The sequence below is a fragment of the Perissodus microlepis genome, chromosome 19 (genome assembly GCF_051167445.1).
Source record: "Perissodus microlepis isolate ML-2025 ecotype Zambia chromosome 19, ASM5116744v1, whole genome shotgun sequence".
Classification (NCBI taxonomy): domain Eukaryota; kingdom Metazoa; phylum Chordata; class Actinopteri; order Cichliformes; family Cichlidae; genus Perissodus; species Perissodus microlepis.
This window is the reverse complement of record NC_140479.1, coordinates 12,224,941-12,249,067: the sequence shown is the minus strand read 5'-3', so window position 1 is coordinate 12,249,067 and position 24,127 is coordinate 12,224,941. Positions and strand designations below refer to the sequence as shown.

At 39.6% G+C, this 24,127-nt stretch overlaps 1 pseudogene; it reads right to left on the bottom strand.

The window, feature by feature from the left end:
* Nucleotides 1-14,111, bottom strand: part of LOC146365558 (uncharacterized) — a 64,740-nt pseudogene extending 50,629 nt beyond the window's left edge.
* Nucleotides 14,112-24,127: the final 10,016 nt, after the last annotated feature.

Here is a 24,127-nt window from a genome sequence, read left to right as displayed (position 1 = left end):
TATTCCCCTAAAGGGACACCTTGACATTTCAAGTTTATTTTGCTGTTTTTCATCATCATTCACTTGTTGCACTTGTGTACTCTCAAATTTTTTATTTATCCTCAACTGACCAGCCTTTCTGTTGTTATCACCACATGATACTGCTGATGTGTCCTCGGTAACATATTAAAATTCATAGCTTTAACCCTGAAAGGCAGTTTGCCCAGATGACATACCTGTGGAGGTATGGAGATGTTTAAGAAGACAGTGAACTTTTAACCAGATAGTAAAACACCATCTTGGAGAGTGGGAGAATGCCTGAGGAATGGAGAAGAAGAAGAAGATGTGTACTGATACCAATTTTAGGAACAAGGGTAATGTGCAGAGCTGTAGTAACTATAGATGAATAAAGTTAATGAGAAATGCCACGAAAATATGGGAAAGAGTTGTTGAAGCTACGTTAAAGGTACAATCAGTAAGTTTGTGAGGTTAATGATAGAAAAAAAGATACTAAACTCATAAATAAACATTGAATAAAATTTATGCATTCTCATAAATGAATAATTAATGTATTTTTGGTTTGTGGAAGCTGCCATGCCAAACAGTTTGATTAGATTCTCATATTATGAGAGTTTATTCACTGGGTGTACTTCCTCAAAAACTCACCTTCTGACTCATTGACCTGGATCACACTTCTTTCATGAAATTTTAAAGCCTCTTCTAAAGTGAATTAAGGTGGATGCTTCTTACCTGGCATTAACAGCTGAGATAACTGTATGTCTGGCCATGGGTGTTATGGGGTAAAGTCTAATTTTGTTGTTTTTTAATCTCTTGGCTGACTAAAACATGCTTGTCCTATAGCAGCCATCGTAGCGAGGATTTCACACTCGGTAAGAAAACAGACCTCAGGTGACTGCAATCTGCAAGATATCTATTGGTAAAATATTTTATACACCATTCAGGTGAACAGCAGCTTCATACAGTTATAGACAGATGCGGTTCCTGCTTTGAGAGTGTTGATGGAGAAGTATAGAGAATGTCAGAAGGAGTTGGGCTATGCCTTGCTGGATCTAGGGATAGCGTGTCACAGGATACCAAGAGAGGAACTGTTGTAGTGCATGAGGAAACAGGAGTGGCAGAGAAGTATGTGAGGCTGGTGGAGGACACGTATGAGGGTAGCAAGACAGTGGTGAATTGTGTAGTAGGGCTGACAGATGGGGTCAAGGTGGGGGTGATATTACATCAGGGAGTGGCTCTGAACCCCATCTCCCATTTCGGTGAATGAACAGGTTGACAGATGAAGTTAGGCAGGAGGCTCTGTGGACTACGATGATTGCAGACAACATTGTGATCTGTAGTGAGTATATTGGAATTGCTGATTGGAATCAGCCAGCCTGATTAAATATGCATGTAACACAAAGAAATATTGTTACCTACCTCTGTTGCTTCTAGACACTCACATACTGACGTTAACAAACTTAAAGCTTTGTTACATAGATACTTCCTAATTCAGGTATCTGCCCCTGTTGCCCCAGTGCCCGTTTGGACTGTAGTTTTTTTATTTACCTCCTAGGATCTGGTGTCCACATATGTGGACATCACATTTTAGGGTTGTCTAGACCAAAAATAGTTTTCTCTACAAAGGCCTGATATCCAGTTATGAGGACATTATACTGCCACTGTTCTATCAAAATTTAAAGCGAATGTCCTCATATGTGGATCTCGTTTTTCTCTGAAACAAAAATCAGGTCAAAAAAAAAAAATCACGTAGTTCTTTGGTTTTACATTCATCAGGTCCCAATGAGCCCAAATAGCAAAGAGAAATTGAAAATGCATTCCATGAAAGAGTTTGGGTCTTAGGAGGTTAAAGCAGGTTTGATTAGCACTGTGTCAAAGCCCACTCCTGTGTCAAAATGTTTGACTTGTAGTACGGTATTACAGTATTTATGCATCATTTTTTAGTTTTTTTCCTTTTTTTTTGTGCAGATGTATTTATTTGATGTATGTAATCTTCTTATAGTGTTTATCAAGCTTATTTATCAGTGGAATGGTTTTTAGTGGATTTTTAATCCCACATGCAGCACCCTGGTGTTTGTGAATGTTTGTTTTTGTTTTTTAGGCACAAAAAGCCACTTCAAGAAAATTGCTTCTAGTGGGACAGTTTGTAAACTGCAATCTTACAGACTCAGAGATAGGAACACAGACATTAATTAATTTGTTCAGCATTTATTTATGATGAAAATATTAACAAGGATTACCCCAAATAACTTCATTACCAGCCCTGTTATGAGACTTCATACAGTGTAATAAATTGAAGCTTTAGCTGATATCTGCTGAAAGAAAAATGGAGGATTAATTAATTAATCTAATTTAAAGTTAACTCTTGTGAAGAAGGTGCAGAAAGTCTCTGTAGGGCTGCACAAAGTGCTTACCTTCCTTTTCTGCCTCCTGCTGTAGATTCTGCAAAACTCTACTTCCATATTTGTGAAGGTTAGGCAGAAGCTAAAATCCAGATTCACCATCCCCCCTGTTTCACACTTATCTCCACCTCTGCTGTTGACTTTTCCTCATTCTCCTCCTCACTTGCTGGTCAGCAGGTAGCTACCGTAGATGTAAAGACTGTTGAACCACAGCCTTCAGAGGCCATAGCATCCAGTGGGGCCTGGTTTTCTCCACTGCGTGAGTCCATTAGCACATGAGGCACAATAGAAGGCATCCTACTAACCGTCTCATACATTGTGTTTAAGCAGGGCCAGGTAGCTGCTGTGGCCTCCCCTCTATCTCTCTAAGAATCCCTGCAGTAGAACATTTAAGCCTCCTAGAATAAAAAGGTGAAATAAGCATCATAAGAAAGACAGGTTATGAAAACATGATATTAAACCTACAAGAAACATACAGCTACAACACACTAATAATGAACTTGCAGGGATGTTTGGCAATTTGTTGCAATATTGTCATGAGTTTTATATTATCTCTGATCCTCACAATGTTCTCATGCCGCACAGATGAAGAGACACTATATCAGATTCAATAAAATTGTTTTCCATTCATTCCCATAGCATGCACGTGTGTGTCAAGGTGAAAAACCTACACTGATTGGATTATTTCCCAGAATCTGTGGCCAAATAGTCACTCTTTCTGTGGCATTGTGCTGATTATAGCACAGAGACCCCAGTGGAGCTGGTTATGTAATCTCATTACTCTCACTAATTGTTTATGAGGTCATTTTTCTAATACATTAGAGTAAGACAGGGGTTTACAAATGGGCCGGCAATCATGAAAATATAATTAAGAGCACCTGCTGTTAATGATGCAATGTCCAGGACATTAGGGATTAGAGTTTGGCTGTGCACGGACAGAAGAACACACAAGTTATGCAAGCGTATAAACAGACACACTAGTATGCTGGACTCAGGGTGGCATTTGTCAAGAGTTTACCTCCGCTGAAAAGGTCATGGACAGATTTCAGTTATTTTACCCTTCGCTTCATTTAACACAGATTCGCACCCACCGTAGAAATTTCCTAGTTACCTATTTTACTCCCTATCCTTTTTCTTTTTTTTTTTTTAAACAGAAGCATGAGGAAACACTTTACAACCCTTATATCCCACGCATGTTAGGCAAACAGCAAAGCTGATCCATTCAAAGTTTTCGTGGGAGTCACACATTTGGGAGTGTCTGGTTTTGGCTGTCCGTCACGCAATTTCGTCCAAAGTGGCGCTCTGCCCTCTGTGGGATTATGAAAGGCCAGACGACACCTGAGGTGGTGTGGAGTGTTGGCAGCCACACAATATGGTGTGACTGAGGAAAATCAAGAGTTTTAGTAAGCAGCCCAGAGAGTTGCAAAACGATATTCCTTACCTGCAAAGAAGTTCTTTCCTAATGCCTGAAATAAATGCATATTTGGTTTTGGAACTTTTTTCATTTAGACTTTAGACTATCACAATCATGCACAGTAAGTATGCATGTGTTGCTTATTTTGAATAGAAGAGAGTTTTTAAAAATATATAAAAAATAGCTGTACAGGTAATATAAAGACATTTAAAATACTTTAATGCATCAGTTTTAAAAAGCTAATTAAAAAGGTATATAATTATGCTGAATGCCAGATTCAAATTTCATTCACACTAAACCAAGGAGCAACATCAAATCCAGGGGTGGGGTATGATAAAAGATAGAAATGATGTACTTTCCCTCAAACTGGATTCTAGTTAAAAAAGAAAAAGAAGAAAAGAAAACAATGAATGTTTTACAGAGTTTAAGAAGCTGTTTTGTGCTGAAAGTTACATGAAAGAATGAAAGCTTTTATTTAGGGAAAATAAAATCTTGCTCATCATTTGATCCACATTTTCGTTTCTCTTCCCCTTTCATGCACAGACGGATCCAACTATGCCTTGGTCCTTCCCTCTTTAACTCCCTCACTCCTTCCATCATCTGGTCATCTGCTCCCATCTTTGTAGCCTGTCTCTCTGTAGAAATTCTGACCTTTCAAACAGCTGTTCTACCTCTTTCACATGCACACACAGCCTGTGGCTTAGCATTATCTCGCTGGCATTAGAGAAACAGCTTTGGGTGTCTCTGCCCTCATGCCATGATGTTGACATTTTGAGCTCTGAAAGCTCATGCACACACGCTGTCTCTCTGTCTGTATCTCTCTATCTCGTTCTCACACAAAATGGCACGCATACACACACAGTCAGGCACTGATGCCACACACTGGTTATACCATTAGTTTCCAGTGTTAGCATGTAAACACTCATATTCTTATTCTTCCGTTGCTCTCTTTTGCTGTCTCTTTTCCTTACTTCTTATTTTTTGTTTCAGTTTGAATATTAAGCTGTCTTCCTAATAATCCATCCAGCCAAACAAGTCTTATTTCCCTTGGCTTAAAAAACCTTTTTACCTATTATTACATGTGCTGCATTTTTGTGAGACCTTTTGTGGAAAGCTCAGTTTGCAGGTTGCAACAGATGCTCATTTAGAAAACGCTGGCATTCATTGTAATTACCTCACAGCACCGCTACCTGAACTCAATTAACACACAATTCTCAAGGCACAAGCACTAATAAGAAAAATTGTTCGCAAAGCCGACACAACATCAGGAGGAATTAAAAAAGCCACGGTTTAGTTCAGATGACAGAGAACACCTTTTTGCTGTCAGATCTGCGCTCTTATGTATTTTATGTCTTATTTGACCACGTCCTTGTGGTTATTCCATTTTCTTCTTTTTTAAAATTTGGATCGTGTTTTTACTATTCACTGTAAGCTGCACAGGGGAAAAAAGTATGACTGAAAATGTTATAAGTGAAAATAAATGGAACATATTTTTCTCTGGCCTGTTAGGGAGTGAATAAATTTGATATTTTCAGCAACGTCAGCTAATTTTCGACCCAAAATGATATGCAGTAAGTTTAAACTCAATGATGAAGGAATGACTGGATCTTTGTGTTATACATGTCATGATCCTTTGGACTGGTCCAGTGTGCAGCTTAGATTTTTGTTGTTATTTTACTTCTTGGAGTCCTCTTTTAAGTACGGTTTTATTCTAGTAGCTCTGTCTGTATACCATCTCATATTGTTACTGTTTCCAGTGAACAGCTTGTTTGGGTTTATGTCTGATTTATTATTATTTTCATTATTTAGAAAACATTTTTACTAGAATATATTATCCCTCCCTCTGTCTCATATTGTATTTATTCCTTGACCAATTTCTTTTGTTTTTCTTGTGCATGTTGTTTCATATCTTTTTATTTCCCATTTTACTTTGAGTGTTTGCTTTCTTTCATGTCTTATATCAATTTTGCTTCTGTTTTGCTTTCGTTTTTAAGTGCGTAGGAAAACTGGATACAACATGTCCCAACCTAATAGTATCTTTGATCTATGCTCAAAAAATATGGATGGATGGAAATAGTTAAGAAAAGAAAAAAAAAAGACCAAAATAATCAGTGGAACCTCAACCCAAGCCGTCTTCACTGATGACCATATACTTACAGTTTGCCCATTTAATTGCTGCTGCGGAGCCTCAGGGAGACATAACCAAGGCAAAAAGGATAATAAAAAGATTCATTTAACCATCTATGACAGGAATAACATGGCATTTCCTGTTTGGAGGCAGGACTTAACCTTACCAAATGAGAGGGGCTTTGGGCAAGTCCCCGGCCAGCACAGAAGGAATGATAAAATAATCTGGCACCATGAATTCCTCTACTACCATGCCACCATTAACCTCTGTAATACAGCACATCTGCTGACTTTCCTCTGTGGTCTCTGGTACAATTGAAGTTCAAGAGGAGCAAAATAAGCAAGACAGGCATTGCTATCTGGGGCAACATAATTTTTTCCTAAACTTCAGTGCATTGAACAGAAGAGAGTTTTGTTTATGGTGGTGAAAGGCATGGCTGAGGAATAGAAGAATAAAATAACCTCGTACAGACCACAGAGGAGGCACTCAGTAAGTCATCCTGTTAACTTTCTGAAGAATAAACTTCTCATACTTCAAAATCATTTTACTGCTATCGTGCTATCGAGGTAAAGGATAGCTATTTAGGTGATACCTTCTAATTTGATATTATGTTTTAACATTCGTGTTTATAAACAATATGTTCCTATTTATGAATGTGATTTTGTGTTGGTTTCAACTGAAGTGCAGACTTCTCTTTAAATTTTCCAGGATATTATCCAGAGACCAGATTGTTTAGTGGATTGTTATCTAGAACATGGCCTACATACTCTTTAGGTAGGTGTAGGTAGGTGTAAAAGTTACTATGGTGACATGATGCTGAAACAGGAAGTGACCTCATTAAACCACAAATTGTGTTTCATAATACAGACCAGTGTTGCCTCTGAGTTATTCCCCTGAGTTTTATTTTTAGGTCTTTGGACTTTCTTCATACACAATCTTAGGTAGAGAAAAAATGAACTACTTTTTATTTCTTTTGCTTCACCTGGTTACTTCAGCATCTTGACTTTGTAACTATGTTCAGATACAAAACCAAACAGGAAAGCTAGCGTAGAATTTGTTTTAGAAGCAATAAGACTGAAACAAACTGAACTTAGGGACCAAATGATAAAAAAAAGAAAAGAAAAATAATACACTGCAAAGCAACTGGGAGACGTGAGGAGGAAAGAACAGATCCATAACTATAACTAAATTCCAAACCATGACACTGCTTTCATTAGAAGATACTTATTTGACGGGATTTTGGACATTAAACCTTTGTGATTTATATAATTGTAACTTGCTATCATTGAGTCATCAGTGAGATATGAGTTTAACAACACTCTGTCAGTAAAGTCAGAGATCGTTCAGAAACAAATGTCACAACTCATGTTCTGCGCACATTACGGGGGCAGAAAGACAAGATTGCATTAAGTAAATTACTGGATTTTATAGTGACGAGTAGGGATGGGTATCGAAAACCGGTACTTGTTTGGTCATACTTTACGAGAATGGATGACAACAGGGCAACTTGCACTACTTGCAAAGTAGATATTTCATTTAAGGGAGGAAACACTACGAATATGCAAAAGCATTTGCTCACAAAACACGTGATGACCTTAAATGAATGTCATGTTTTTAATTCCGCTCTGGACTCATGAATCTCAACCCAGCAGCAGCGGTGACGTTTGCACGTCCTCTCCCGTTAATGCGGCAGGTAAATAATCAACAACAGTGCATATTATGTTAGCGCGATCTGCCTTTTTACAAAACCTGCCATTACTGTGCATTTAGGTGACCGTGATGAGACAGACAGACAGAGTCTGGCTCAGATGCTGGCAGTTCTCTCTGCAGTCTACCGGTAGCATCTCCTTTCAGGCCAGGATAGACGAATGTCACTGAGCAGTGACTAAGTTTGTGTTCAAAGGCTTGAACCCATTTGCCACAGCAGATGATTTTCGGTAAGTGAATGTGTTTAATTGTAGGCAGGGACATTACTGGATATTCTTGTGTAATTGCTACTGAATAATTTATGTTATACTTTGTTATTGCTACAGAAGAATATTTATTTTATTATTTTACATTCACATTTTTTTTTCCCCGGGGACCCTGTGACACCCCATTGAAGAGCCGTAGGCTGGATCTCTTAAGATCTCACTGTTGGGTTTGTAAGGCCATGTTACTCCTAAATTTCTATCTTGTTCAAAGAGAAGATATAAAACAAAGTTCTAAGCTAATCGACCTTAGTGTTCTCCTTTTTTAAAAAGAATCGATAAGAGAATCGATAAAGAATCGAATCGTTAAACAGAATCGAAAATGGAATCGGAATCGTGAAAATCTTATCAATACCCATCCCTAGTGACGAGAGTACAAGGTTTGATAGGATTGGGTCAGGGTTTTGACTGAACAAATAATGATATGTTTGTGGTTAGAAAAGCCCTCCACAAAATTAATGCAGTGTCCTCTGAAGCCATTGATACACAACTGTGTTGTGTGTCAGAGATGCATTTTTCATCCCCCGTGTCCAGAGTGTAGATGAGGGTTTGTGTTTCAGGCTATGTGAGCCAGCCGGTGTACTTTAGTGTCATCTGCCACACTCTGCTATTAGCCTGGAGTAAAGCTAAATGATGCTTGTGTGTATGTATGATTTGTGTGCATGTGAAGTACTGCAGAAGCGATGAGGTCTGCTGAGGACTGTTGTTGGGCCTGGTCTCAGTTCACAGTATTACACAAACACTCACGTGCAGTTGCCAGTGGCTACAAAGACTTTAACTTCACAGACAGCTCAAAATGCCAAAATGACCAACCAGCCTGCGGTGATGATAGGCGAGATAGGCCAATTGGATGACAAAGAGAGAAAGAGGGCTATTAGAGGAAACCCATGGGTATACGGGCCAATCAGAATCGACGAAACCATCAAACTAGCCAGTGGCTCGACAGTTAATTATGAAAGCTGGATGGATAGAAACACTTTAAATGCCAATTTCTATTTCCAGTGCTTAGATTTTATTTTTTTGGGGGGGCAATAAACCTCCAAGAGAACTGCATTCACTTATAATGAATCAAGTGTGGACTTTGGAAACCAAGTTTAAAGCAGTATTCATATTTGTTTGTTAAATGGGCCAAGGGATTTGACTAACAGCTTTTCAGTCTAGCTCAAATAAATTAAGCATTTACTTCCCCCCAGAAAAGAAACAACTGAAGCTAATGTATGATTTTTCAGTGAGACTTGTACTGCAACTCAGTGTAGGCAGATCTAAATATAGGTCTCCTAGTTAAGTAAAAAAAGACATAATTACTACACAAATTGGCAGGAATGTACATGCAGTAATTACTCCCCTGTAAATAATTCATAGATGCTGCACAGACAAAGTCTGTCTGTAACCCAAACTGCCTGCATGCCATGAAATTTGATTGTGACTGGGTTTATTTGTTGGTGAAGACAAGGACTCCAGCTGGACTGATCATGGTATTAAGAACAACCACTTCTAATGTGTCCACAGATGTCCTGGCCTAATTTTATCCTATAGTTTTAATGCCTAAGACTTAACTAATAAACAAGCTTATCAAGGGGCTTGAGATAATAAGACATTAGCCAAAATGTCCTCACTGTTATAGAATATACAGCACGATGCTCTACAGCCCAAAAACTGGTTTATAGTTAGCACAAGTACACACACAGACAGGCTCACAAAGTGAAACCAATCACAAAGTGAAGACTTTGCTATCAGGGCGGGCACCTTTTTCTTAAGCTATTTAATTTATCAGATAATATGTCTGTTACAGCTGTTAAGTATGCAGTGCATCAAATATGTTCATATGCAATAAATTGTGTAGATACAGAGTTGGAGGAGGGATTTTCAGAAGTAAAAGTAATACTGAAGAAACTTTGCCATAGGAAAGATGTCATATCCAACCTAATGAGTAAGTGAGGATGAAAACTCTCGCTGGATTGTAGACATGGGAGACATTAATTTCGCTGACCTCTGCGACTCCCATCCTATAGAAAGAAGTCAAATACTAGCTCCTTCCTTAGGAGATAACAGTTTAATTGAAAACCAGATGGATCCTTTGACCTTTTGCGTTAATTATACATTGATGCTTAAGATTATTCTCTCCCTGAACAGTCTGCGCTATAGGATCTGAAGCCAAATGGTGAGAAAATTAAACTGGGCCACTTATTCTGGGAATGGTTTGACAAGGAAAGTTTCATTTTGTGTTGAAAGTGTTGAATTTCTTATGCTGTTAAATCCTCTCGGAGTCCCTGCAGTGAGAAGATAATATAGGCCTGCAGCATGTGTGAGCACAACCCCAAAAAGCTGAAAATAGTTGTTTTGGAGTTAAAACGCTGAATTAATTAAAACAAACCAAGAGATGTTTCTTAGTTATGACTTGAAGAACGGCTTTATTTGAATATAAAACATGTTTTTTATTTTCCATACTTAAAAATATAGCACTGTCATAAAAAATATTAATAATAAATACATGTAGTGACATGATTTAGCTATTAAATGCAAACTTGGCAACCAGGAGATATCGCTGCAGTGATCAAGGCAACAAAAATTCCCCAAAGAAGAAAAACCTCATCGATGCTTAATGGCATCTTGAACATTGTTCACATGAAACCCCATCTGATATGCACAATCATAGTTTTACATACCAGTCTTGTGGCCGAACAAGCACGAATCAGTGTTATGTAATGCCAGTTTAATGTGTATTTGATAGGGCCTCATGCAGCACACAAACAACTACATAGCAATTATCTCAAGAGGCTGGAAATAAGGGATGCATACTGAGGCTCAACTGTGCTGCATTTAGTGCACAAAAATAATTTGCTCCCACATTTTGATTGATTCATTTTATTGTTTTAGTTGATTCGATTTAAAACTTAAATCAGTTCCTCGTCAGAAGCACAACAGACCAAACCTTTATCCCTGAAGCATGAGATGCACTTCAACATCTCAATAAATACTTCACTGGAAACATTTTCACAAAGTGTAGCTTATAGCGAGAAACTTTTAAGGAAGATGTCGTTGATACACAAACAATAACTCTTTCCAGCCATTGTAAGGTAGATGAGCTATAACCTAATTTTCATCAAACATGCTTTCCCCTGAGCTGTACAACTAACATTAGTTTCTAAGTGCAGCCGGCTGTGAGACAAGTTCACAGCAGCCACCTACAGAGTACAACAATAAAAGAGATATTTGTTAAGTTTGCTCTTCACACATCAGGGGTGTCCTGTTCTTTTATAACACTGTTGGAAAAGTTTTTTGCATGAGATTAATAAAATTACCATTAACATAACCACTTGTCTGGATTTCTACAGTAGCATGGTATTATCTGCAAAGTCTACACTAGCCATGTCCATAAAATCACTTAGAAGGCATCCACACGATATAGCTCAACCACCTCAGGTCAAATTTTTTTTGACATGGAGGAACAGTGTATGTACTCTGAGCTCACTCATATCAACCACTTGTATCCACCAATGCAGTTTTTAAGTCACTAACCAGAGCTCATGATTATAGGTGAAGCATAGACCCACTGGTAAATCTAAACCTCTGCCTTGAGGCACAACTCCCAGTTCACCAAAACATCCACTACAACACCAGCATTACTGCTGATACTGCACCAACTCCACCAATCTACCTGTTCTTCTCACATTCTATCATTTGAGCACAGGATCCTGAAATAATTGCATTTCGTTGCTTGAGGCAGCAACTCTCCTCTAACCCAAAGGGAGCAATACATTGTTTTCCAGCAGAAAACGAACCCCAACCTTAAACTTGAAGGTGCTGTCTTTCCTCTTGTCTGCCTCTCACTGGCCTTAAACTACCTCAAATGCCACCCTCCCATAAAGGCCAAAGAGCCATGTGCAAAAAAATATTACTTCAAAGCGGAAAATTGAGACAAGGCAACACATAGTAAAATATGTTTGATAGATATGTTTGATGACACTGTGTCAGCTATATGGACAGACATATAGCTGACTTTGGTTCACTTTATTACTAAGGTGTCAGTGCTCTTTAATTCTGCAGTACCCCCGCAGGGCTGCCGCAAAACACATATATGCTGTCATGACCTTTCTAGTAACCTTGCAAGGGTAAAGAGACGCTACATCGTTCCACGCCGAAGAAATCTGCGAAGGTTCTCAGTCATCCAGGTCATCGTAGTCTAAGGAGCTTGGAAAGAGAAGAATCTGGACTTCTTTAAGTTGCTTGAAGACGTTTCACCTCTCATCCGAGAAGCTTCTTCAGTTCTAGACTCAAATGGTGGAGAGTCCCAGATTTAAACCCCGTGGGAGTATCACCCCAAAGAGGGACAAAAGGACCCCCGTTAAGGTGTCTGGGAAGGGATCTCAAAACTGGATTATAGATGTCGTAAGTCACTTCCTCTGTTCAAAGATGGTCTCTCACAGTGGGCATAAATGGCTTCTTTCACTCCTCTTTCAAACCATCTGTCTTCTCTGTCCAAAAAGTGAATATTGGCATCCTCGAAAGAGTGTCCTTTATCCTTTAGATGCAGATAGACTGCTGAGTCTTGTCCTGTGGAGGTGGCTCTTCTATGTTGTGCCATGCACTTGTGAAGTGGCTGTTTGGTCTCGCCAATGTAGAGGTCTGGGCATTCCTTGCTACACTGTTCTGCATACACCACATTGTTAAGTTTGTGTTTTGGAGTTTTGTCTTTCGGGTGAACCAGTTTCTGTCTGAGTGTGTTGCTGGGTCTGAAGTAAACTGGGATGTCATGCTTGAAGAAAACTCTCCTGAGTTTTTCTGATACACTGGCTACATAGGGGATGACAATGTTGTTGCGTCTGTCCTTCTTAGCCTCCCTCGCTGGTGTCTGATCTTCTTTTCTGTGCATCTGTGCTGACTTTATAGTCGCCCAAATAGGATAACCGCTTGTTTTAAGTGCTTCCTTTACATGTGTGTGTTCCTTCTTTTTTCCTTCAGGCTTAGAGGGAACATTCTCTGCCCGGTGGTGTAGGGTCCTAATTACTCCAAGTTTGTGTTCCACAGGGTGATGGGAGTCAAAGAGGAGGTACTGGTCCGTGTGTGTGGGCTTCCGGTAAACTTCAGTGTCGAGGTTGCCATTCCCTTCAATGTGCACAGCTTGTGTTTTGATTTTGACCCAGGTGTCGTGTACATATCTGTACCAGTGGCTGGGTACTCTCCCTTTAAAAGTGCCAAGAGCCTTTCTTTCCACTTCCTCCATGTAAAGGTTGGCTACAATAGGTGACACAGGGGAGCCCATGGCACAGCCATGTTTTTGTCTGTGGAAACCCTCGTTGTATTTGAAATATGTAGTGGTGAGGCAGAGGTCTAACAGTGTGCAGATCCGATCGGGTGTGAAGTTGGTCCTGACTTCCAAGGAGCTGTCTTCTTGTAGTCGTTTTCTGACAGTCTCCACTGCCTCCGTGGTGGGTATGCAAGTGAAGAGAGAGACTATATCAAAGGACGCCATGGTTTCATCTGGATACAGGATACGTTTCTGGACCTTGTCGGTGAAGTCGGTGGAGTTCTTGATGCGATGTGGGGTGTTCCCCACAAGTGGTGCTAGGATGGTAGCAAGGTGTTTCGAAATGTTGTAAGTGGCTGAGTTTATACTACTGACAATAGGTCTGAGTGGAACACCTTTGTGGATCTTAGGAAGTCCGTAAATGCAGGGTATGACATCCCCTGGGTAAAGGCCGTGATATGTAAAGCGGTCAATGATTTTGTCCTTTTCAAGGTCTTGAAGGCAAGCTATAACTTTCTTTTTGTAGCTGCTTGTGGGGTCTCGCTTTAAGGCTTCGTAGGTATTGTTGTCACTGAGGAGAGTAGTGATCTTTGTGTGGTAATCCGTAGCATCTGGACTTCTTTAAGGATTAAAGAAGTCCAGACGCTTTTCTTCCCAAGCTCCTTAGACCACGCCCAAGATAGAACCGACTGTGCTCTTCTTAAATAATCTCTTAAACAGGATTTTGTGAATTCCTTTTATTAATCAAGTCATTTTAAAGAAAATATTACACCATTTTAAAGGCAGAATTAAATATAACATATGCAGATACCATGAGTTGACCTTTTCTGTCATAGCAGCAGAAAATGTACTCAAGCCCTGATTTCTGGTCTAATATCAAGTCCTTGTGTTTCTTGGCACAACGAGTCTTCTTTTCATCACTGATCACCTTCAGATCATATTCTTTGACCATGAAGACCTGACTCAGTCTCCTCCAAATGCCTTATGTTAAGATGTGTCTGCTCTTTGAGCACATTGATTTCTGAGGCACTATAATAAATCTTTTACTTCTATGGGCCAGAGTTCATGAGGCTTCATGTCCTAATGTAGAGATTGACTGTTCTCCCTCACAAAATGCATTACTGCGTGACTAGGTAGTTGCATAGAGCTGCAACCTGGTGTTATCTCATGACATATTGAGAAGACAAAAATAAATAAATAAATGAAACCTCTGACATGGCTCACCTATTAACTGGAAACCACGAGAGATGACAACCTTGTTAAAGCTGTCTGACACGGTGCCAGGAGTGTGCTTTAAAATCTTGTTTGCAGCTTATTTGGATGCTCTGTGGTTAGATGTCTTGTCATAATCAATATTTTGTGTTTAAGTACCGTAGCTGATCTATACCACATTTGCTCTCAATAAACTGAACTTTTCTTTTTAGTGTTAGCATTAAATGCAGTGACAGGTATATGGTCTTTTTGTCTGATCATGATTGATTTTAAGGATTTTAACACTGATTTATTACATCACAGAGATACAGAAATATCTGAAAGAGAATTAGCTGCTTTAAACCAACACATGTGAAGGAAGCAGTGCTATTTATTGTGTCTAGAAAGCGTTCAAGGGGCAATGTTTGTTTAAAATGCCCCAACGGACTGGTACAGCTGAACAGATGCTAAATGATTAGTTTATTTTTACTGAGAAAACAGCATTCTTAAAGTTAAAAATTAAAGCACTGTTCCAAATCCAAATTTATATTATGTTTTAACCATACATTGACTCAGAACCGAGCAGTCTGTTCTCAGAGGCCTGCAAAAAGTGGTCACACGGCGAGGAAAGGTTAAATGCATTTACATCGAGTACAAGAAGGACTCCCGAGGGAACTCGGAGGTTAATTTCCCACATTATAGACCACCCTAATAGCAGATGCTTAAGTAGCAGTTAAGCATTAGTCATTTTATTGCTGAACAGGGATTTCCTCCTGAGAATCCAACTTTGCTACTTTAACTGTTCCACACCATGCACATAAGCTGGGGATAATGCAAAGAAGTTAATTTCTATAAGTTTCTCAAAATTGATTACTTTTCTTATGGACTTCTGCAGTTTAACGGCACATGTCAGTGATGTGTTATATATGCCACTGGCAATAAGGGCCTGAATATTAAGCTTGCCAGTTAAGAAGCAGCATTGTCAGTGCAAAAAAAAATGAACTGCTGTGCATAAGTAAGGTCAAATTTAGTTAACGAGGGCTTCCTCATGTCAGTCAGTGAGACTTAAATAACATTAAATGTAATTTGACAGTTGTGACAGTTGTGCTACTTGATTTAAACTGAGCATTTTTGTGACATTCAGTGCAATCAGTGCTGTAACATAACAAAATGGTTGCTTGCTTATGTATCTCATGAAACTTTGCTTAGAAAAATTAAATTATTAGCAATGCTGTAGTTTGGTGGACTGTTAGGACCCCCAGTAAAACTTTTTGAAAAACAGGATAGACACAGTGTGATGTGGCTTTTATTTCACACTGGCGCAAACACAGATTTTGTTCTACATATATACACCTATTCCAGATGGATATATTGTTGACAGCTTTAGAAAGTTTTCTTCTTGTTTTCCATACAGCAGCTGCGTTAAGTCTTGAAAGTTATTCTGACCTTTTGCACATGTGACAAAACAGCAACTGTGCCATTTTGTCTGATATGTCTGATTTTCTCTGCCAGGCTCTCAGAGAAAATTACAATCTGTACTTTCACACCTCACAGGTGCAGCATTGTCTCGAGTCCCCCCTCATTTCTCCATATTGTACTTCCGAGAGAGAGAGTCATATTCTATTTTAATATTTTATTGTAAAGTAGGTGGTAATGAGAAATATTTCTCCTGAAGCTCTTCCAAAGTTTTTCTTTAGACATTGTCTATAGGTTCTCTGTGTATTTTATATTTCCTAGCCCAGTAATTTTATACTGTATTTAGTCTTGGTCTTGCCTCTGTTAGGTCTGTCACGTTTGCACATCTTAGTGTCTGCGTCTTTGTGAACTGTCTCATGTTTCCTGTTTTATTTTGACAGTTCTTCTCTATGTTTAGACTCTGTTTCCTGTCTCATCTGTGTAATTAGTACCAGCTGCGTTTCCCTTCTGTCTCCCGTTTCCTGATTACTTCGTCATCTATTTTAGTCCTCTGTCATTCCCTGATTGTTGTCACATCGTCCCTCTTGCTGTGTGTTTCCCTGTGAGCTTCTCCGTGTGTTTAGTTTACTTTATTCCACAGACTAGTTTTTTTTTTTTTTTTTAATCATTTTCCCCTTGGATCAGCAATTAAACTCTTTTTGAGTTTACACTTTTGCCTTCATGAAGTCTGCATTTGGGTCCAATCTCCTGCCTGCCACACAGCACAACATGAAATTTCAGTCCTGACCAGTTTCAGTATTGTGAGGAAAGTGTTTGATTGACAATAATTTCATATTTGAGCAGGACGAAAATGAAAAGCATACCTGGATATACAAACACACAATGGCACACTATCAGTGCTCTCAGACCACAACACTACTAACACAATGTGGGATCCTATAAAGGCTGCAGTCATATCGATCTGTTATAAAACATTCTCAATCTAATTAACTACTAAGCACCATCACAGCTGTTGGGACATTTAATTTCAATATAAGTCAAACCATTAAAGAAACATCTTCTTTGAGTCATGGTGGCTCTGAAAAGTTCTGAGATTAACGATTGAAACCGTTCTCATTTATTCTGGTTATGTCTTTTGTTACGATTTGCTATTAGGTTTCGGTTCTGTACTCCCTCTGTTCCTGTTCTGTCAGTTTTGAGTCTGTGTCTCTTCATGTGTGAGTTTCCTGTTTTACTTTGAAGGTCTGTGTCTTATGTCAGTGTTTTCAGTTTTGTGTGCTCCTCCATCTCGTCTGTGTAATCAGTGCCAGCTGTGTCTCCCAGCTGTTTCCTCTTAGTCCTGTTCACCTCTTGTATTTAGTGTCTGCGTCTTTCCCTGCTTGTCGTCTCGTCATCGTCCCCCCTGTGTGTTCTGTCTGCCTGTTTAGTTTAGTTACTTTCCCAGTTTTGCAAGTTTTCTGTTTTGCCCCCTGTCCAGCAATAAAGCGGAGTTGTTTAAGTTCACTTTTGCCCCTGCTCTTGGGTCCACCATTCCTTCCTGTCTGCACACAGTCATGACAGGAAGATGATATGTCACACCACCAATATCAAAGTCTACCATGTGCATAGCTATAAGATCCCAGAACTATTTGATACTGTAGAAATGTGAGCTCAGCTGTATCTATCAACCCAAATTAGACTTCTAATGACGGAACATTAGACATATGAAACCACACTGATAGGGATGGGTATCGAAAACCGGTTCTTGTTGAGAACCGGTTCCCACTGTTTCAATTCCTTGGAATTGTTTGCCATTTTTGCAAACGATTCCCTTATCGATTCCAGTCGCCCCGAATGACGTCACCACGTTGCGGATCGTCATTTACCTGGCAGGAAACACGACGCCTAAGCGGCTTAAACGCTCAAAAGTTTGGTTATACTTTACGAGAACGGATGACAACAGGGCAACTTGCAATACTTGCAAAGTAGATATTTCATTTAAGGGAGGAAACACTACGAATATGCAAAAGCATTTGCTCACAAAACACGCGATAACCTTAAATGGATGTCGTGATTTTAATTCTGCTCCGGACTCGTGAATCTCAACCCAGCAGCAGCGGTAACGTTTGCACGTCCTCTCCCGTTAATGCGGCAGGTAAATAATCAACTAACAGTGCATATTATGTTAGCGTGATCTGCCTTATTACAAAACCTGCCATTACTGTGCATTTAGGTGACCATGATGAGAGAGACAGACAGAGTCTGGCTGGCGCTCGCTGGCAGTTCTCGCTGCAGTCTACCGGTAGCGTCTCCTTTCAGGCCAGGGTAGACGAATGTCACCGAGCAGTGACTGAGTTTGTGGTAAAAGGCTTGCACCCATTTGCTACAGCAGATGCCCCCGATTTTCGGTAAGTGAATGTGTTTAATTGTAGGCAGGGACATTACTGGATATTCTTGTGTAATTGCTACAGAATAATTTATGTTATACTTTGTTATTGCTACAGAAGAATATTTATTTTATTGTTTTACATTTACAATTTTTTCCCTGTGACACCCATTGAAGAGCCATAGGCTGGATCTCTTAAGATCTCACTGTTGGGTTTGTAAGGCCATGTTACTGCTAAATTTCTATCTTGTTCAAAGAGAAGATATAAAACAAAGTTCTAAGCTAATCGACCTTAGTGTTCTCCTTTTTTTTTTAAAAAGAATCGATAAGAGAATCGATAAAGAATCGAATCGTTAAACAGAATCGAAAATGGAATCGGAATCGTGAAAATCTTATCAATACCCATCCCTACACACTGAGATACATTATGTTGCATCCCACCTGTAATAGGAGATTCTTACCCCTACATCAAAACAAACAAACAAAAGCAGATGAAGAAGAAGAAGAAAAACCCTCTGCCACAACCATCACACTAAAAATCCCATGATATAATATCACCCCAGCTGGTTGTTGTAAAAATAATAATAAAAAAAAGCACACAAGAAACACAGATATAATTATAATATAGACTGCTGAATTGAAGTAATTACTCCAGTAAATATGTTGGAAGTGTGTGTTAATCTTCTGCCAAATCCATCTGTCTAATTTCCAGTCCAACAAGGTAATACTGCCATGAAATTATCAAGTGACTACAACTCTAATTTTCGATCCTATGCAGCCATTTTTCTCCACATCTTTCCTTCGGTCCCTAACTCTCTGCTCCTCATCTCCTACGAACACTTAAGCAGCAAGAAGATATTCATCCAGCACATTTTAAGATGATGGACAGAGAATGTTAAACACGTCTTGCTGCACCCTTCTGCTCCCATTATTCTCTTTTTAATCTTGTGGTAATTGACACCAGAAACTCTCTCTTGTGGCTTTGTCATGTTGTCGTCTCTTCTTTTCTTTTTCCCCCCCTTCCTCTTTTTTTTTTCAGTCTCCTTTTTGGTTATTTACACAATAAGACTTTTTAATGTTCTCTTTTCTCAGCTCCCCTCCTCCTTATTTCCAGTGATTGACACTTGAAAAGCCATAGCTGTATAGTTGTTTTTCTCCCTAAACACTGAAGGGCTCTCTAAGTAATGAATGTAATGTTGTGTGTGTGTGTGTGTGTGTGTGTGTGTGTGTGAGACAAAGGGAAACAATGTTGACAAATGTAAGTGGAACTGAGGAAACTGAAAATGTAAATTATTCTTGGGTGAAAATCACTGTGAATGACTGCTGTTGAAGACTGCAGGAGTGGTTTTGTTCTCATAATGAGGAGGCTGTTATGAATCATAGGTACATGATGAGGTTTTGGAAATGTGAATTAAAAAGAGACTAGGATCTAATGATTTCATTTAAAACCCAGTAGGCATTTGTAATTGGAGACAGTGGAAGAATGTAGCAGGTCATACAAATACATTTTCAAGAAGTCTGAATCTGTTTCCTTTCCCATTTTTAATAACAGGACAAGGAAATGTTGTTTTATTTTGCACATTCTCTCTCCTTGTAATACATTGTTCTAATAATGAAAAAAAGAAGCTTTTATTCTCTGCCAGTTTCCCAGCCTGTGTTTTTGTTACATTTTAATCTTTATCCACTGCTCATCCTGTCAGTTTCTATTTGTATTTCTGCCAAGGAACAAGGGAAATGACAAATGCTTTTATTAATGGGAGAATTAACACATTTCGGAACAAGTGTCTGAAAATCTCACTCATAACTTTTCCCATTTTTTTTCTAACTCTGGAGCACAGACGTGCTGTCTCCTTACTCATCCTACGGTACACTCATGTGTCATGTTAATTTGACAGTAGCAGGTTGACATTTAAGTCGATTGCTCAGCACTTTTAATTAGATCCACAGTGAAAGTTCAGTGCATCCCAGTTTCCAATGCCAACGCCTGGCGTAGTGTGCACTCTATGCAGCAGGATACAAAGTAACGGCGTAAACAATGGCTCCGATTAGCATGCAGGTTTTTAAAATGCTCCATCCAACCATATGTCAACCATTTGTTTTTTATGACAACATACAACTGCAACAAAAAAAGTGGATGATCCATCCATCCATCTTCTTCCGCTTATCCGGAGTCAGCAGCCTAAGCAGAGAAGCCCAGACCTCCCTCTCCCCAGCCACCTCCTCCAGCTTGTTTGGGAGAACACAAAGCCATTCCCAGGCCAGCCGAGAGATATAATCTCTCCAGCGTGTCCTGGGTCTGCCTCAAGGTTTGCTCCCAGTGGCACATGCCTGGAACACCTCACCCACTTCACACCTCACCTTGGTGTTCTACTTTCCATGAGTAGAACACCAAGGGAACAGTTCACACTGCCTGGGATAGGGTTACCGGGGCCCACTCTGGAGCCATGCCCGGGGAGGGTGCTGGAGGGCGAGTATCTGGTGGCCGGGCCTTAGTCCATAGGGCCTGGCAAGGCACAGCCAGAAAAAAGGGAATGGGCATATCCTCCTGCAGGCCCACCACTCCTGGTGGTGGCCAGGAGTGGTGGCTACCACTCCTGTTGCAAAAAGTCTGTGTTACAATCAGTATTTTGTAGTCACTCAAGGCCATCATCCACTTGTTGGATGGGACTCATTAAATGTGAAACATTATCTTTAGAGAAACTGGGCTTATTTAAAAAAAGTGCTTAATCATGACTGGAAGCTTCAAGCTCAAGAGGAAGGTGATTATGGACCAATGTGAAATAGAATTTTTCTTTTGTAATCTTCTTAGATCATACACACCTCACTGATAACTGTGTACCAAAAGGGATACAACTTCCAGCCAAGTGAAGAAGAAAGTACACCTTCTTTCGGTCCTTGGTTTTATTTATTTTTTTATGCAGGGCATAGTAAAAAGTCATCTGGTCCTTTGCAGGTTTTTAAAACGATCTAAATAAAACCTGCGATGAAGACAACACATCAAATAATAATTATGCTGTCATCATTTAACAAAAAATAAGCTAAAATGAGGAAGCAGGGTGTGAAAAAATAAGTACACCTATTTTGAAGCAATAGGGTTAATATTGCTTCAGATCATTGGTTTGCTTAAGGCCCTGTTACAAAATTTCAGTCAGGTTGAGCTCTGAAAATTGGGCCGTTGTAACCTCTTGATTACTTTTTTTTTTTTTTTTTTCCCAGCCATTCTGTTGTAAATTTGCTGCTGTGCTCATGGTCACGGTTTCTGTTGCATCATACAGTTTTGGCCAAGCTTTAGCTGTTGGACAAACACCCCAGGAAACTTTGGTATACAGGGTTCATGGTTGACCAAGATGCCTTGGATGCCAAACGATATATTTTTTTTCTCTCTGCATTATAGCCACACATTCCCACTTTGGCTTTGTCTGTCCAAAGGAAAAAATCTTGTGGTTTTTTTCAAATGCAACTTGGGAAACTCAAGCCACACTATCATGCCCCTTTTAGAGAGAAGAGGCTTTAATCTGGCAACTCTTCCAAACACGTACTGTCATCACCTTTAATATTTAACATGTTTACTAATGCCTCTAGAGTTTGAGTAGTGACTCTTGGGTTCTCTGCAGTTTCTCTGAGTATTGCATGGCCTGACATTGTTCTGAATTGGCTGGTACATCCACTCCTGGTCAGACTGGCAGCTTAAATGTGACACTTCTGAACAATGACATATTTTGCTCACAATAAAGGACTTTAAAATGTTTGGAAATGGCCACATACACCAATAAAGCAGTGCACTTTAGAAATACATATGTTCGGTAATTTGTTATACACCACATTATGCTACATTTGCATGAATCACAAGTCGTAATACCAAACAGATAGAAAAAGCACATTTTTCTCAAGCTATGTTATTAAAGTTCACATTTGTTCTTCATATTGAAGGGTTGTAAACTCTCTGCTATATCCTCCATCTGCATCTCTCTCCTATTTGTTTATTGCCCTGTAGAAACAAGCATGTGTTTTCAAACTCTTGTCTCTTTATCCTTTTCACACTTTTAATGAAACAGTAAAAACTGTGCTGCTAACGTTATGTTTCCCTATAAAGTAATGTATGTTTGCCATGTATAGTAGAACTCTGTTCTGGCTAACACACGACAGGTCACGTACAGCTGAGGTGGAGCTGGGCTGCAAAGCGGCTTGCAGGTGTGTTGCAATTCTGCGGGGATGTAAATCATTATTTTTACATTTATTTGTGCTTTCCATATGATTAACCTTGCAGGTACAGCAAAAGGGTACAAAAAGGCCTGTAGGGCTTATTCATTCACAAAGAGCACAATATGTACTTTGATTAATACCCAAACAATAACCTGAGCTCTTTGTAATCATTACGCAAGTGCACTTTCCAGTCAGTCCAATAAAAACAAATTAAACAGCAATCTACTGGTTAAACTCTTACATACTGTGAATGTATTAAAATAATAGTAAAATGTGACAGTTACACAAAGGACTCAAGATGCATTACCCACTGGAAAAGGCTAAAATGTTTTAATTAATAAAACTCGCTTGGAAGTGCTTGAAGAGTAGCAGAAATGATCAAACACAACATTTCCAGACTTTGTGTCTCCTCAGACTGGTTTCCTCAAACCACAAAAAAGGATTAGTGATATCATCTTCTCAGGTCCTGCATCAAATACTCTGGAACTGATTTAAATGACTCATCTTATGGGTCAGACAGTGGGTCAGGCAGATACACCAAACAGATTCTACAATGGAGAAAAAACAAGAGATGTAAGTTTGGGGCTCAGTTTAATGACAAAAAACCCCAGCTTCCTAACTATGAGGCCTAGCACACTACCACAAAAGTGTACTGGGTGGGCCATTTATATGGATACACCGTAATAAAATGGGAATGGTTGGTGATATTAAAGTCCTGTTTGTGGCACATTAGTATATGTGAGGGGGCAAACTCCTCAAGATGGGTGGTGACCATGGTGGCCATTTAGAATTCGGCCATCTTGGATACAACTTTTGTTTTTTCAATAGGAAGAGGGCCATGTGACACATCAAACTTATTGGTAATGTCACAAGAAAAACAATGGTGTGCTTGGTTTCAACGAAACTTTATTCTTTCGTGAGTTATTTAGTTTCTGACCACTTATAAAATGTGTTCAATGTGCTGCCCATTGTGTTGGATTGTCAATGCAACCCTCTTCTCCCACTCTTCACACACTGATAGCAACACTGCAGGAGAAATGCCAGCACAGGCATCCAGTATCCGTAGTTTCAGGTGCTGCACATCTCGTATCTTCTCACCATAGACAATTGCCTTCAGATGACCCCAAAGATAAAAGTCTAAGGGGGTCAGATCGGGAGACTTTGGGGGCCATTCAACTGGCCCACGACGACCAATCCACTTTCCAGGACACTGTTCATCTAGGAATGCTCGGACCTGGCACCCATAATGTGGTTGTGCACCATCTTGCTGGAAAAACTCGGGGAACGTGCCAGCTTCAGTGCATAAAGAGGGAAACACATCATCATGTAGCAATTTCAAATATCCAGTGGCCTTGAGATTTCCATTGATGAAGAATGGACCCACTATTGTTGTACCCCATATACCACACCAAACCATCACTTTTGTTGTTCCAACAGTCTTGGAGGGATCAATCCAATGTGGGTTAGAGTCAGACCAATAGTGGTGGTTTTGTTTGTTAACTTCACCATTCACATAAAAGTTTGCCTCATCACTGAACAAAATCTTCTGCGTGAACTGAGGGTCCTGTTCCAATTTTTGTTTTGCCCATTCTGCAAATTCTGTGCGCCAATCTGGGTCATCCTCGCTGAGATGCTGCAGTAGCTGGAGTTTGTAAGGGTGCCATGTGTGTGTAGCTAATATCCGCCGAAGGGATGTTCGACTAATGCCACTCTCCAGTGACATGCGGCAAGTGCTATGCTGTGGGCTCTTGCTGAATGAAGCTAGGACAGCCACTGATGTTTCTTTATTAGTG